This window comes from Phoca vitulina, unplaced genomic scaffold, assembly GCF_004348235.1.
Source record: "Phoca vitulina isolate PV1807 unplaced genomic scaffold, GSC_HSeal_1.0 scaffold37, whole genome shotgun sequence".
Lineage (NCBI taxonomy): Eukaryota > Metazoa > Chordata > Mammalia > Carnivora > Phocidae > Phoca > Phoca vitulina.
In genome coordinates this window covers 10,085,686-10,103,233 of record NW_022589740.1, presented here as the reverse complement: position 1 = coordinate 10,103,233, position 17,548 = coordinate 10,085,686, and the positions used below count along the sequence as shown (strand labels likewise).

Sequence of the window (17,548 nt, the reverse complement as noted above, 5' to 3'; positions counted from 1 at the left end):
CTGATGGTAATGGTCAAATCTAGGTGGGATATGTACATATTCACCAGATTAGACTCCATTATTGATTATTCAGTGTAAATATATCAGCTCAGTCGGTGTCCACACTATGCCATCCTGGTAGTGCATAGGTCTTCTCCTCCTCCATCTGGCATTAGGCTCTCTATAGACAGAATATAAGTCAACCACTAGAATATGAGCCCTATGAGACATGAATCATTATTATTTTATTCAACATCATTTCTCTGTCCCACTCCCTAGTACAATGCCCAGCAAGAAATAAGTGTAAGCGTTAGAATACATGGTTGAATAAAGAAATAAAATTGACATCTGATTTGTTTTTATATTCATTACAGCACCTAGCCTAGTCTGTCACACACAGTATGTGTTTGTAGGTTAACCTGATGTTTTAGATTAAAAGTGGATCCCATCCCACAGTGGCTGTCACCTACTTGTATGTAGGAAGAACTAATTAAATTTAGTGATTGTTATTAGAATTTGTCTAGAAAACATTAAAATGAACACAGTGGCACATGGGTTGAAAAGAGCTACATCTATGGAGGAAAGACAGGGGGAGATGGAAACATTGGACAATTAGGGCCTAAAGCTGGGAAAGTGTACTTGATGGGAATATGACCAAAACCTATGCTCTCAGCATGGGTGCTCTTTAATTCAGTTTGCTTTAGGTAATTGCATGTAATTATCCTCTGGGTCTCTATCACTGCTTCTAAGGAGAAGACCCAAAAGGGGCCTCTTGAAGATAATGGAATTTGGATGTTCCTTTGTGCCTTCTTTTTCCCGTGTATGTTAGAGATTTTGTCTTTATGGGGACCAGCACCTTAAGTAAGACTTCAAGCAATGGTTCATTTTCCCTTCCCAGTCAGTCCTCATTTTTCCTCTCTGAAGTTTTCTTTTTAGCCCTTTTGATACTTTGAAGTTAGCTGTGAGTGTTGGTTATAGTTCTGCTCTGTGATCCACCTACCCTCCTTCCCTTTTGAGTAATTTGATGATGGTATAGATTCAAAAATTCCTTCCAATTAAAAAATAAAAGAGGAAACCAGATGGATTAAGGTGCACCTGATCTTGTGCACATCACCTGTAGCAATTTCCACCATGGTAAACATTTCTATTTTTTTTTTATGACTGAGTTTGCACCCAATGGTGCTCACCATTGTAATTAAAAAGATTTTATGATTTCTTTTCCAAATATGGTACTAAGTGTTCTTGGGGGAATACCAGTGCATATAAAAAGAGTGAATTGTAGGGTAGTTTACAGTATGATGCACTTTGAATTAAGTGATGATCGACTGTGGTCAGAGTAATCTAAAACTGTAGGTGTGGCTTGTTTCTATCCCATTATTACCTTGTTAGCTCTAATATTTTCTAGGCGTAATCTAATATAATAACTAACATTCGTTTATCTCTTATATGTGACAGACATGGGGCCACATGCTTTACATTTATGACTCCATTAGGGTCCAAAGACCCTAATGAGAGAGCAACTGGTAACATCCCTACTTTATAGATACAGAAATTGAGGCTTAACCAATTTATGAAATTTATCCACGGTCAGTTAGAGACAACCCTGAGATTCTAACCCAAGTAATCTGATTCTGGAGGCACAGCTCTAACCCCTGGTTAGTACAGCCTTCCATGCGCCAGTGGTTGGCACAAGCAGACCCGGTTTGTTTTTTTTTTTAAAGATTTTATTTATTTATTTTGACAGAGAGAGAGAGCAAGAGAGGGAACACAAGCGGTGGGGGGAGGGGCGGGGGGGCGGGGAGGGAGAAGCAGGCTTCCCGAAGAGCAGGGATCCCGATGTGGGGCTTGATCCCAGGACCCTGGGATCACGACCTGAGCCGAAGGCAGATGCTCAACGACTGTGCCACCCAGGCGCCCCGGACCTGGTTTTGTCCTATTGATGCTTTGCTTTAGTAAATCAAAAGTGAGCACAAAATATTTGGGGGAAATATAAGAAAGTACGTGGTTTTATTTAGGGATGAGTGCTATGGCGTGTTATTCAAAGTGCATAGGGCAAAAGTTAGCTTTGAAGGTGAGAGGAAGCTTGAAGTAAAAGCTACAAATGTGTCCCTTCACCTGTTATAGAAGGTTCTAGAAGTAACCGCAGATGTAGTAGCAACCACTGTTTCTCTGTTCTCACTCCAACGGCGATGATCACAGAATAAACTAAAGGCTAACTTTCTCATTTTTTAAGCCAATTAAAATCCTGGCTGGGACTGTGGGGGTTACTTTCAAAGCGCTTCTAACTGTGTTTCTTAGAAACAAATGAGACAATGTCATCTTATTTTTTAATATATCCATTGATCCTCAGGACGGGAAATCTCTTGATCTGCTTTTTGACCACTTGCTTTCCTTCCCCCTCATGGCCATGTGTCACTTCTCTAAGGAAGCAGCATGCCCCAAGAAGACAGGGAGGACCTTTAATTGGACAGACTTGGGTTCAAACACCAACTTTCCACTCATTTGCTGTGTGAACCTTGTTTAACTTCTCTGTCATCAATTTCTTTATCTGCAAAAAATAAGTGATACTTGAAAGCCCACCCCACAGAGTTCTTGTAAAGTTTCAACTACAGATACCAAGCTCCTATCACCATGCCTCCTGGCCTGCAGTAGGTGCTAATCTAATACATTCTAGGTCCTTCCTCTTGCCTTTTTTTCCCCCTGTCCTACTCCTTTGTACCACCATTTGCTGGTGTTGGGTTTTGCTAATCAAAAGCAATTCTTTGCTAATAGATAGGGACAAGGAGCCCTCCTTGGCTGCATGGACATTCTAGAGGAATACCAGTCCATTTGCTTGCATAGCAATGCCTTTTTTTTTTTTTTTAAGTGAGTTGGAGATAAAATCTAGTAAGTATACATGTGGATTCTTTTTGTGTATATTTGTAGTTGTTGAGCCCATTGGCAGGAGTCTCTGCCTGTATTCTTCTTTCAGATTCCTTGAGACTGGGGACCATGGGTATATTTCTTGTAGTCACGTGAATTCTCTTTGAGAATATTTCCATTCATCCACTCGGTCATTCATTCACTGAATAAATAGATATCAAGTGCTTACTACCTGCGAGGTACCCTGTTAGGTGTTAGAGTCAAACAAAGCACACCCAAGTCTCTGACCTCATGGAGCTTCCAGTTCTGGTGAAATGCCGTTTCCCTAAATGAATAATTTAAATGACAACTTAAAACCAAATTTAATATCAGCACATTCTGGACTCTTTGGGTGACCGCCTTGAAGCTGAATGCTGCTGCGAGGTCCCCGTGCCCACAATGACATTCGTGTTATTAGTGCCCTGGCATCAGATGGTTTTCCTTAATAGCAGCTCAAAGGATAGAGGTGAATATAATTACAAATGATGCCTTCTGGCCAAGACAAGTCCAAATGACAATATGGGGCAGTGTCTGTGACAATGAAAACTGCGTGGAGGGCCTGAATAGGAAAAAGTGGTTGGAGAATTGAGTCATCAAATAACATACAATAGAACAGGGAGGCCAGACTCCAAAGAACCAGGCCACAGTGTGGAAATCTCATTTCAACAATATATTATATGTCAGATTAATTAATACGATTCACTTGGATTTTATTGGTTTTGTGGGTTTGTTTGTATTATCAGTTATAAATTTGTTCTGATTTTATAGCTACGGAAGAACTTAAAACATAAGGAATTTATAGCCTCATAATAATTTTGTTTTAGTTAGCCCAAGGGAGGCCTGACATCGTTTTTTTATTGTAAAGGAGGTCAGTACCATTACTTAAGTGCAGAGATATTGTTCCAAAGAAAGCTTCTCTACACGTAAAATCCTTTGGAAATAGGAAGAGTTTAGCAAAACTACTTATATCCTTGATTTATCAGAATAAATAAGAAAAGGGCTGCGAGGAAAGATTATAGCTCTTGGTTTTACCCCAAAATCATTCTGTGTTCTGTTTTGCACTTGTGAGCTATTGGTTTTATGTTAGCTATGACTGAGTTGTCACGCTTTTAAGTATTTCTCGCTGATTAAAAAAAATTACAACTTCACTCTTCTTGCCACAACTCTCCACTTAGCCAGTGTGTGTACATACACACACACACACACGCACATGCACACACACACACGCACACACACACGCACACACACACACGTTGACCTGTAACCTCTTCTAACTTACCACCTATTTATTTCAGACCTGTCTTCATTATAAACTCCTTGGTACAGGGCTGCAAGATTTGTTGTAAAACATGTTTTTGTTTTCAGGGTAACTGGAGCCCATCTGAAGAGCATTAAAGAGAAATCCTAAGAGATTATCTCTTTATAATAATTACCATTTTCTGCTATGTATTAGAGAGACTCTGATTTCCCCTTTCAGGTGATAGTCTCCAAGGCAGGACCAGGGAGGCAGTTCTCTGTTGGGGCCTGGTGCAATGCCCATACACAGGATGACCACACATCTCTCCCCATTTGTCTGGCACTGGCTTATGTTTGCTGGTTCAGCTTGTTAGAGGTGCCTCCATTCACTCTGGAAAGAATGTCATTTGGATGATAAATGATAAGGTCACTCTGGTTACACGTAACACTTTTAGCCATATGGTCCTACTAGATCCAAACAAAGAAGCTACTTCACAGACTCACTTCAATCACTAATCAATTCCCTTTCTTCACTGACTCTCAGCCATAGATCTGTGTTGGAATCTACACAACGGGGAAATGTTTATGTGTAAAGAGATGGTGGTATGCACGTACTTGTTGGCAATTCTCTCTTAGGGATTACAATCAGATCGGAGCAGTGATTGAGCTTCAGCAAAACTTTTTGAAATGCGAGCTGATCTGTCAGGACATTTCACATCCAAGTCAAATCCCGCAGGTTCTGTTTCCATGAACTGCTAGGACCTAAACACCCTCTTCCTCCAGAAATTAAAAATGAAATTGCATCCTTATGTCTTGCCTAAGACAAATGTCTCACTGCCTGGATTAAGACCCAGAAGTTTTGATTGGAACCTGCTCTTTTGGAGGAGGATCTCGCCTTTGTCAGAAGCTTATTATTTGGGGGTTAGAGCTGAGGTTTTCAGGCAGTGATTGGGCTCAGCTGGTGGTTTGTGGCATAAGGCACGTGCACACAAGATGAAAGACCTTCTGGTCATTTTGGAGCCAAGTGTCTGCCTGACCGTGGCCTCAGGCTGTGCTCTCTCCCCGCCCCCCTTCTTCTTTCACTCTTTGGTTTGAGCCTCGCAGCCCTCCCAGGGGACCAGGAGGAGGAAAGAAGGGGAGATTCCCACTTACCAGTTTTCTAGAAAAAGTCATTTCATAAAAAAAAAGATAACTGAATCTGTTCTGCTTATTTTCATGGCACCTCTGTATGTGTGGAGGAGGAGATGAGTTTTATCTTTTTTGTTCGTCAGACCGAGCATTTTTTTTCTTGCACGTGTTTTCTTCTCACTAAATATATATTGTTTTAAATCTATTGAAAATGCCTAGAAGAAAAGCTCTTTTAGGGGAGATCGATAGCTTGTTCCGCTCACCAGTTTGTCCCCCTACACCTGAAACAGTGCCTGGTGCTAAGGAGGTGCTCAAAAAGAAGGATGAGGGGTGCCTGGGTGGCTCAGTTGGTTAAGTGACTGCCTTCGGCTCAGGTCATGATCCTGGAGTCCCAGGATCAAGTCCTGCATCGGGCTCCCTGCTCAGCGGGGAGTCTGCTTCTCCCTCTGACCCTCCCCCCTCTCATGCTCTCTCTTTCTCATTCTCTCTCTCAAATAAATAAAATCTTTAAAAAAAAAAAAAAGAAGGATGAGTGAACGTCACAGAGACAGAAAGTAGATGGTGCCAGTGGGTTAGGGGCATGAGGAATGGGAGTGACCACTAATGGTACCCGGTTTCTTCTGCGGTGATGAGAACGTGCTGGAGTTAGTAGTGATGGTTGCACAACCTTGAGCACATTCAAAAACCACTGTTTTGTCCATTTCTTTTTTTTTTTTTTAATTTTATTTATTTATTTGAGAGAGAGAATGAGACAGAGAGAGAGCACGAGACGGGGGAGGATCAGAGGGAGAAGCAGACTCCCTGCTGAGCAGGGAGTCCAATGTGGGACTCAATCCCAGGACTCCAGGATCATGACCTGAGCCGAAGGCAGTCGCTTAACCAACTGAGCCACCCAGGCGCCCTGTTTTGTCCATTTCAAAAAGATTAATTCCATGGAATTTTAACTAGATCTCAATGTTTTTAATTCAAAAACCATTTTTTAAGATGAATGAATCAATTATATGCCTTAGACATAGTCATAATTGGTGCCTAATAAAGTTATCTTTTGGATGAATGAATGATTGTTGTTCTCCACCAGAAACAGTCTCAGTGTTTCTCTCAGAGCATGGTATGTGTGTGTCATGAGTTGGAAGGCTTGGCAGTTATCTGGCTGAAAACATTTGAGTTCAGGAAGCGTGGGGCTTACTGTGGTGCCCGAGCATCAGTTGGGACCAGCGGGAATCGGAACCCACTTCGGAACATGTAGCGTCGCGTCTCTGGGATAGTAGGTCTGTTTGTGAGTCGGACGGAAGAGTGAGTCCCTGTCTGCTGAGATTGTTTGATTCCAGCACTAACGAAGAAGACTGCAGTGAGGTGCTTTGTGAAGACTTCTTTAATATGGGAGGAGAGAGACCTCTATCAGAGGTAGTTCCAGTTCAAATCGTGCTCTTTCATTCCTGCTCTGGTTAAGTCAGTTTAAAGTTCCTATGCGTCTGTTACTCTTCAGAGAGCAAAAGCTGTCAAAACAGGTTAATGCCATCACCCAAAACATTTGGCTGTATGTTGACAACTCATCTGGAAGAATTGATCAGGATTCATGCAATTTAGCCACTTACGAGTTGCCAGCAGGTGGTTAGTCATTCGAGTCAGCAAAGGCAGGTTCCGGAGGTGGGGATGGTTCTGGATCCTCTTTAGCACAAGGTCATATCAAATTCTAAAACAAAAAACAAAAAACAAAAACAACCTTCCTGTACCTCAGGCCATTTTCTTGTATTATCTTTTCTCTGAGGTAGCAGAGATGAAATTAGTTTAAAGGGTGTTTACTGTCCTATAAACGTTAAGTAGTATCATCTTTATTTCATCTGAATATCTATGTTTAGAGAAAGAAGAAAATGACCTCCTGATCAGAAGAGGAATTTAAGACTCTTTGAGTTTGGAGTATATTAACTTTTTCTGTGTGAAGCTTTTTCTTTTTCTTTTTTTTTTTTTTAAGATTTCATTTATTTATTTGAGAGAGAGAGAGAGCACAAGCCAGGAGGAGTGGCAGAGGGAGAGGGAGAAGCAGGCTCTCCGCTGAGCAGGAAGCCTGACGTGGGGCTCGATCCCAGGACCCCGGGATCATGACCTGAGTCGAAGGCAGACACTTAACCGACTGAGCCACCCAGGCGCCCCTGAAGCTTTTTCTGAAAGGTGAATATTCTTTCTTGTTCACATTAAGCTAATGAGCTCAAGAGCTTGCACCCTTTTTTGTCATTAAACTTCATGGCCGCCCCACATACTGTTATATTGTTATCAACGTTTGCCCTTGTGCTCTAAGGGTATAGTAAGGATCCTGATATTTCTATAGCTATAAGCTTTATTACTACTACTACTACTATTACTAGCATTAAACTTGTATATTTTTTTGCCACGTGTAGGAAAGTGTGCTAGGCCCTTTATTGCTATTGCCTCGTTAAAGTCACACAACAACCCTCTGAGGTGGAAGTTGGGTTGATATCCTGGTTTTAACGTCGCGCATGGCTGACACGTGGTAGAGCTGGACGCAGACATGACCCGGGGCTGCTTTCACTCCCATGTCCTCGGACTCTCACAAGAACACCTGCCACCCCCATCTTATAGATGGGGAAGCTAAGGCTCAGGGTCACAGGACCAGTGAGAGATAGAAACAGACTCAAATTGAGGTCTTCTGACCCCAAAACCTGGTGTTCCCTCTACAGAATCACCTTAACCATAGTCAGTGGAAATCCTAGGTCACCACAGCCTGTGCCCTTCCTGCCCTCCTGGGAGCTTCCATGAAGAAGCCAGAGAACGGGGGTTGACAGGAGACCTGATTTCTATGATAGCCACAGCTGTGGAATTTTCCCTCTCCCCAGTCCTTACCAGAGTCAATAGATTAGAAAAGAAGGGGACACAGCCGCTTCCCCAAGATGAACCAGCAGGCCAGTGTGGGGAGCTTTGGTCTCATTTCCTGGGGGGACGTGAAGGCTGTAATCAGATTATGTGTTTGCAGAAATGCCATAGGCAGAGAGAACTTTCGACCTATCTTAGGTCATTCTTATATATAAAAAAAAAAAACCTCAGGAAGCCCCAGAAAAGAAGCACGTTGGTGTTCTGTGTTCACCCTTCTAGTGAACATGCTGGTTCTCAACATTTGGGAGGTCACAGACCCCTGAGGACAGCATTTTTCAAACTTTAGTGTGCCTCCGAATCCCCTAGAGGACTTGAGAAAACACAGACCCCTGGGCCTCACCCCCAAGTCTCTGATTCAGGAGATCTGGGCGGGGCCTGAGGATTGCATTTCTATCATGGTCCCAGGTGATGCTCTAGCTGCTGATCCAGGACCCACAGTTTGAGAACCACCACTTTTGGGAATTTGGTTAAAGCTCTAGACCTCCTCCTCCTCAGGTAGATACCAAGTTGCTAGTGGGGGTTTATGAACTCTTGAACTCCGCCAAGCTGGTGTGAGCACTGGTGAGCGGTTCGGTGTTGGGGGCGATAGGGAAGGGTGTAAGTCCCTGAATAATCTGACATTGCTTTGGTGAGTCAGTGAGGACCTGCATCGAGGACACTGCATCTAGGACACGTGGTGAGTCGGGTGGGAGCTGCTCCTGGAGGACTCGGAAGGGACACTGCCTATTGGGGTGAGTTGTAAGAAATTGCTTAAAAACCGTTTATAGTATTTGCAAAGTTGTTACAGGCTGGGGCTAAAATGCTTCTTAAAATATTGATGGTTGCAAGGAAATGCTGTTCTCTGATCCATACAATTAATATTTAGACTCATCTTTTAGACTCACTTTTTAATTGTGGTACAATATACACAGCATCAAGTTTACCGTTTTAACCATTTCTAAGGGTACAGTCCAGTGGTGTTGAGTACGTTCATGTTGTGCAACTGGCACCACGTTCCATCTCCAGAACTTTCTCTTCCTGCCGAACCGAAATTCTGTTACCCATGAAACAACTCTCCTTCCCCCGTCCCCCAGCCCCTGGCAACCACCGTTCTATTCTCTGTCTCTGTGAGTTTGATTGTTCTAGGTACCTCATGAAAATGGAATCACACATTTGCCCTCTCGTGAATGGGTTAGAATAATTTTTGAAGAAATTGTGAAACGGTTAGAACATGCAGTAATAACACCCCTAACAATGAATGGAATATAAACTAAAATAGAACTTGAAAAAAAAATGGTGTGAAAAAGCTTGATCTTTGGGCTTAACAGAGTCCTCCTTTGCAGACCCCTGTGACTTGAAATCTATTTGTTAGTGGACTGTAGGCCCAAGGCCACTCTGGGGATGTGGATGGACTCCTTTTCCTCTCCTGCCAGGTGAATCTTGCTCCTAGCTCTTTCAAGAACTCTGTCATCTTGACAGCGCCAAGGCAGGGCTGGGTCTCCAGCCCCAACCCCATCCGTTCATTTACCCATTCAGCACACCCTAGGTGCCAAGTCCTGTTCAGGGTGCAGGGACCTAGAGGGGAAGCCAGAGTCCTTACACTCCCCTACTGCCTCTTGGGCCAGAGCTTCCACTGGAGGCTGGAAACTCAGAGTGAGATACGCTGTGTCAGGTCGATTTCCCAGGTGACGACTTTTAACCCTGTTGATGGGAATCTTTCCACGGAGTATCAGTCCTTCCATGCCTTAAGCATAATGTGGCAAACATAATTTAACCTTCCCTCCATAACCTAGGTCTGTGTTGCACTGTAAATATTGATTTGCTCTCCCACTAAATGGCTCTGAGCTGCAGCATGTAATTCAGCAGGCTCTGCTGCTTTAGCTCTCAGCTTTCATATCCCCTTTTCATCTGCTAGCTCGAGGAAGCTCTAAGGAAGAATCAGATATCCCAACCTTCGAAAACCAGCTAACTGGGCCGAAGACGGCTTGTGACAGAAGAGAGACTTAATGCCCTTCAATATCTCTCTCTACTTCTAGATATTTAGAATTCCGATTGTTTGGGTGGGCACGTGGCCACGAGAATAGGGAAGACCACGTTTCCCAGTCTCACTTGGAGCTATGCATAGCCAGCATGACTAAGTGCCCACTAATAAGATGAGAATAGAATGCATCTTCAGGGAGGTGTTCTTAAAGAATGGGTTGTGTTCTTCTTTCTCACATGCTTGGTACATGGATGTGGTAGCTGGAACTCTAGCTTGAACCATGAGGATAAAGAAAACACATTTGGGAAGATGGAACAGAAAGCTTGAAGCTGTCTAGTCTCACATAACTGGTGCTGTCATACCACCCATCATCTGGATTTTTATGGGGAAGAGAAATGAATGTATACCTTGTTCATTCACTCTTAGTTCGTATCTCAGTTACTTGTAGCTAAACCTCATTGTAACCAATACATAGATAAATTTGATGAAAGAATTTAGATGCCTGGAAAATAAGTATGTTTCACATCAGTGGTTAAAAAAAATTGTCAGCAGGGGCACCTGGGTGGCTCAGTCGGTTAAGTGTCTGACCCTTGATCTCAGGTCAGGATCTCAGGGTCATGAGTTCAAGCCCCACCTTGGTCTCCATGCTGGGCATGGAGGCTACTGAAAAAAATTTTTTTTCAGCAGAACTCCAACATATAAATAGATAAAAAGGAAGTGGTTCTGACTGGGTGGGGGTATCCAGAACCCCCTGGCTCAGCTTCCCTTCCCCTCTACCAGGCTCTGAGGCAATTCTTATCATGAATTGCTAAAGAACATAGTTTGGAAACTGGTGTGTGTGACCTTCAGGTTTTACCAAGCTTAGATTCTGGGAGGTAAACAGAGCCGTCCTTCAGATCCCCCTGATTGTTGAGCTCACCTTGGGATGTCTCCTTAGGCATCTTATATCATCATTTACCACCAGCCCAGTGGATCCAGGGTATCTAATGGCATTGTGGATATGACTAGATTTAGCTATAGGCTGGGGAACTTTTAGCAACTTCAGCCATTTGAAAATAATCCGTGAACCCATGACTAAGCAAAAAATACCTGTGACTATGAAGGAAAGCAGTTATCATGCAACCCATACCCTTTATAGCATGGGAAACAGGGGGTTACTCTCAGACTGCTGCCAATGGATATAAAATGGCATATGAATTAGAGCTCCACTAAAATACTTCTTGAAAGAGTGACATACATAGCCCCAAGCTCCGAAGAACAGGTTGAACTAGGCGGTTTCAGAGGTCTTTGCCATTTTATAACAAACTGTCATTCTATTAATAATCAGGAAGGCAGAATTTGGGAACTAGGTAGATTTTCTTTAGCATGCTTTGAAGTTCCCCATAAGTACAGATTCCCATGGAAACCAAAGTAGAAGAGAAAAAGGAGATTTAAAATAGTAAATATTTAATTATTTAAATACTTCCTGAAGATATTTATTTAAATATGTATTACAAATATTAAATATTAGGGGCACCTGGGTGGCTCAGTCGGTTAAACGTCTGTCTTCGGTTTAGGTCATGATCCCCAGGTCCTGGGATCGGGTCCTGCATCGGGCTTCCTGCTCAGCGGGGAGCCTGCTTCTCCCTCTGCCTCTCTCTCTCTCTGTCTCTCATGAAGAAATAAATAAAATCTTTTAAAAAAATTAAATATTAAGTATTCCTTTGACTTACTGCCTGCTTGGTGTTTAGTGTTAGACCTCGAGGGGAAAGGCAACATTACAGACATGACCTGGGCACCTAGAAGCAGCTTTTGTACAAAGTTGATTTGAGTCTTAGTATTCCATCTCCTTATTGTTCAGACCATCACCTCAAGAGTGAACTGTAACAATCTGTGGTTGTAGAACATATATTTTGCCATTAATGATACTTCTCATAGTTGTCATGAATTGAGTATTTACTTCATGCCAGCCTTCATATTAAGTACTTCATACCACATTTCTCAATTAATTCTTACAATTAAATTGTTAATATCCCATTGGACAGGTGAGGAAATTTATGTCCAGAGAGGTAACTTGCCTCACTAGTAACAGCAAAGCGTGCTTCTGGCCTCTTAACGGACTCCAAAGCAGTGCTCCTAGCCACTTTTTCTGCACCAGAAGGTACTCTACAGTTGTTTCGGGCAATACCTGGTCATCAGAAAAGTTCTGAAAATGGTAGGTGGAAAGCGTTTCAGAACTCTTTGGGCCATTAGTTGGATGAACCTTCCCATTAGTGTTTTTCTGTTCACAGGTATCCCTAGACGTGTTATTATTATAGATCATCATAATTCCCAATCATATCATAATCATATAATCATATCGTATTTTGCACAACTGCATTATATTCACCACAACCACCCTCCTCTGTAATCTCATCTAAATGGTTCTAGGTCATTCCTCTTCCCTTCACCCACTCTCTGATTCCTCTCACAGCCCTTGGTTTACCCTTCACCTGATCTCCTCTTTCATGGGAAATAGTAATTCGGATAGATAAGGAGTGCTGATGGCCCAAGGGCCAGTTGGACATACTGGCTCACCAGAGGAAATGGGGGCCCGAAAACTTGATTTTACCCGCCGGTTCCTTGTGACTCCAAGTCTGGTGTGTGGATCAGTAACAGCAGTACCTGGAGCTGGGAAAAAATGTAGACTCTGGGACCCCACCTAAACCTACTGGGTCAGATTCAGCATTTTAAAGACAACCCCCCCCCCCCAACCAACGCCTGCCCAGATAGTTTTAGGCACATTAAAGATTGAGAAGCAATACCGTCACCCATAACTCCAGCCATGATATGACGTAGATCATCCGAGAGGCTGTTGACAAGGGGAAAGGGTAGGCAGAAGCTGCAGGAAGAAAACCCAGACCCTGGTCCCAGCTCAAAGCTGTGATACGCTAGTGGGAGGAGAAGGCAAGGCTTTCTCAACAGAAATAAAAATCATCTCATCTTTGGAATCTGTGGACTCTGACACCAGGGGATCTAACACCTCTCTTATTGCACAAATGCAATAAAAATAGATTCAGCCCAACTTGGAAATTATTATAGACAGTTAAATAAGAGTGGGGTAATCAAGGTCAAGAAAGTCATTTAAGAGAGCTTCACTGAACAAATTTCTTTTCCTAAGTAATGAGTCCTTCAGGGATGAAAAGAGCTGATGAAACAAAAGGTTTTCTTTTAGAAAAGTAATTTTGTATTTTGTTTATTTGCTTAATATGTTTTTTGATTTTGTTGTGATTTTTTTTAAAGCCTAACCCTCTTATCTACTCTGGCTTTCATTGAAGCCAATAGGAGTGTGAAAGAATTGACCTCATTTGAAATTTCCTTTCAGCAAATGGTCAAACCTTTGTTTTCTGCTCCATTGTTTTCTAAACTGGTGCATAAAAATAATGCTTGTGCTTCAGGCCTGTGCTTGCAACGTTAACCTCCTGTAATTTCCTGATCCGCATAGTACATCTGTTCTCTGCTTACACATGAACCTCAGCTCCTCACTCTCTCCGGGTCTCCTTCGTGTTTTTCTTGGCCCCTGTTGATGGTTGTCTGATAATTCATATGGTTATAATTCCATGAATATTTTTTCAGTTATAATTGGATGGGATCTGAGCAAGTGAGATATCACACGCTGCATTTTTTTTCCTCCCAAAGCAACCTCGTATCATATATGCATGAGAGTGTGGTTGCTGACTTAAAAACCAGTTCTAAAAGAAAAAAATGTCATACCTCTCAGAGATTATAAATGACTAGACAAAGATAAGATCAAATATATTTATATCAGCTTCCAAATATTGCGAAAAGAAGAAAGAAATACAGTCTGTTACTTGACTTTCAGTGGGTAAGTTTTTAAAATATAATAGAAATGCAGACTCTTAGCTTTATATTTTAAATGGATTACCTTTGGAAAATACTATGATAGTGTGAGGAATGGACACTGCTGTGCAGAGGGTTAGGGTCTTCTGACAGTGATAAGTACTCTGCAGTATTTGAATGACTACATTTCTTATGTGGCATTTTATCACACTTCTTGGTTGCAGATGCCTTTTTTTATTTTACCTCATTGAATATGGTAAAATGACATACCATTCCTAAGTATGTAAAAGGCCTCAGGCCCCAAGTACACTCATATTTATGGTTTTGTTTTCAGGTTTGACTATTTTAGTCTTAACAATATGAAGAAAAGCTTATATAAGAAACCACTTTTCTTTGGACCCACAAAGCGTAAGCTGTGGGTCCATGAGAATGAAGGAAGACATCATAAAATACTGTGACAGTAGGATGTAGAGTGACTTCAGTTTCCTGTTCAGCATCCTAATAGAGGTAATTTAGGTAAATTGCTAATTATTGAAAATGATGAATATATCTATGAAGGAAAGAAGGAAGGGGAAAGGAGGAGGGAAGAAAGGAAGAGAGAGAGAGATGGAAAGAAAGAAAGAGAGAGAGAGGGAGGAAGGAAGGAAGGAAGGAATCATACAAGCAAGAAAATATAACCCAGTCATAATGCATTCTGTAGAATTGATTTCAGCACTGATCAAGTAAGGTGAGGACTGGTCACTATTACTAAAAACACCTATCCTATCAAAGTCAGTTAGGAAACATGAGCGTGGATTGAGGACCTGGCTTGTTGATCCTGGTGCATCTAGTTGATGGCTTGTGTATTGGGCATTCAAAAGAAGTGGCAGGCGTGGTCCTCTGTTTTGAGGTGTACACTTAATTGAAGAGATTGGACATCTTATACATCAAGATATTTAAGAATATTGGTGAGACATCTACTTCTGAAAGCATGAAATGTTTTTCCACTGGAAGACTTTTATATTAACTGTGGATTCAGGAATCCGCAGGAGCAAAGTACAAAAAGACCTAGAACTAAAGAAAAGGAAAGAAGAAAGGCGTGTGGAGGGACAGGGAAATGCAGTTAACTGGAAAACATCGGGCTTGAAATCAGAAGCTCTATTTTGAAAGCATTTAGAAAAATGGAGCCTACTAGGCAGTGCATTCTGTCCTTCTGGAGCCTTCCTTGGCATCACATTGCAATTGTTTACCTCCTCTCGTAGTTTGGGACCTTCATGCAGGGCCTCCTGGAGTCATGGCAATGATAGGAGAGGATCTTCTTCATGGGTCTGTTCGGGTTTGCTCTTGGCACAAAACTTCCTGCTGCAAGTTCCCAGGGCTTTCTTAGGACTTTGGTTTGAATGTTGAGTTTGGAGCTTTCATCAGGTACCCAGGTGTGTCCCCTGCCCACCTCCACCTTGGAGAGGTAAGGCAGGGGGTGGGGTGGGGAGAAGCCAGGAGAAGCAGAGTGTATGCACTTGGCTGGAAAAAGACTGACACAGTTAATAGACATTAGAACATGATTCTCTGTCTGGAAATTGAGGGTGATTATTTCTCCTTCATTGTGTGCAGCATCCTTTTGAGATCGTTTGGGGAGGGATTTTGTCAGACTGGAGAATTGTGATTAATGAGGAAGGCCTTGTAGAGCCAGCCTGTGTGAATGCATTATCCTCAGTTGCTTTCCCATCTGTGCGCTCAGATTCCTCAGGGCCAGAGCTGCAAGGCCTTCAGAGCTGAACTGGTCCAGCGCCATTATTTTGGATGACAAACAGACACAGAGAGGGTAAGTCAGGACCAGCACCGAGGTCTCCTGTGTCACAATTTCTTGTTCCCTTGGCCACACAACACCAGTCTGTCCCCCATTCAGCTCAGCAGCTCTTTATTGATCCTCACTGTGTCCCATTGAACTGAGCTAAGCTCTGGGGTTTCTAAAATAGGTAAGATGTGGTCCCTCTCCATGAGGAACTCATAGTCTGGGGAGGGGGGAGAGAGATTGATAGCGCAGCTCATCACTTTTTTAAAAAGTAAGGCAGGAATGAGCACAGGCATAAAAACATAGCAGAGGAGCATGGCGCCATCCCATGAGCACTGGAGGAGGTACCATTGGAGTGGAGGCTTCAAGGACCAGCAGGGGTGAGTCCTAGGAAGAAAGGTGAGAGGCCTGTCTGGAGGAGGGAGCAACGTGAGCCTCGCCATTGTGTTTCCTGCCAAACCACTTCCTCATGACCCTCAGTTGAGAAGTGGTATGGATGGTCTCCTTGAATCTAGTAATCCTCTTTCTCTTAAAATTCAGGTGGAGGTTGTGGCAGGTATTTTGAATTATTCTTTTCCTATTTCATCTAGTGGAAGATTGACCTAAAATGTTTGGCCAGAGAGAAATAGAAAAGCCAATCGCAGTTTGAACTGCTTGAATCTTATTCAGTCAGGATCTCAAGTCTTTCTACTCATGATTTCAGCTCTTTTGGGGAAGCGACTTGAGTTTTTGATGGGCCACAGCATGAGTTTACGATTTAATGTACTAAAGACTACCCTAATAACCTGGAAGGCCTGACTGAAAAGCATGAGCTAAATGAGCTACTGACAGAAAGCTGTGTGCCAAGACCACCCACCCCTTGTTTCTGGTGACTCTGTGCTCTCACTCTTGTCACGACATACTCTACATACCCCTCTAAAGAGTGTTCTTAATGCTTGTGAAAGAGGAAGGTGAGCTAGGGCGTCAGCAGCTCCTTGTTAAATGGAACTAAGGAATAAGGAGGTGAAAGAGAAGAGCAAAGAGAGAATAGTGGAAAGCCTTCTATGTTTGGGTTTCACCTCACACCATTTCGTCTTTTCTCATGAGTGATGGAGTCAAGCAACAAGCGTTGACTGAGCATCTTCTAGGTACAAAGCATTGTTCTGAATGCTTTGAGGATGTAAGAACAACAAGATACACTTCTTCTCTCAAGCATCTTATATTTTAGCTCAGGAGATACGAAACACTTTGTGATGGTCTCATACCATGTAAGGTAGAACTCTACTACTTACTTGTTTAGTGGGTATGTTATCGTTGGCAAGTTGCCTTACCAAATCTGACTTTCCTCCTCTGTAAAATGGGGGTGCTAGCTTACAGGAGGGATGTGGTGAGATCACATGGAATCATCAATGAGAGGTATGTCACATGATGCCTAATATATAATACATACTCAGTAAATGGCGTATCATTATCATTGTGGGGAAAGGAGCTAAGTTCTGACATCTAAGATCTGATGTCGACACTGACATCTATGCATAGGTCTTTAACAGGAACATCAAAGCTAACATGTCCCAAAAATGGTTACTTTTCTTGTCTCATCATCCAATTAAATGGTGTCACCATCTAACTAGTTGCTCAAACCAAAGACTTAGGAGACATTGATTTCCTTCCTTATTTTCTTCCTTAATTTCCAACCACCTAGCAACTTTTGTCTGTACCCCTGCTAAAAAATACAAAGAGTTTACCTGCTTCTTTTCTGTCTTCATTGCCTCCACTCTGGTCCAAGGCACCATCATCTCTTGCCTCAACTACTGGCCCCTGCCTATGAACACTTAGACTGCTGGACCCTTTCATTCTCCTACTGTGACCTTTCTATTCCTCCAATA

The 17,548-nt window shown here is 42.5% G+C and overlaps 1 protein-coding gene across 4 annotated transcripts in view; it reads left to right on the top strand.

The window, feature by feature from the left end:
- APBA1 (amyloid beta precursor protein binding family A member 1) overlaps positions 1-17,548 on the top strand; it is a 196,116-nt gene that overhangs the window by 46,339 nt on the left and 132,229 nt on the right. The gene's annotated exons all lie outside the window — the stretch shown is intronic.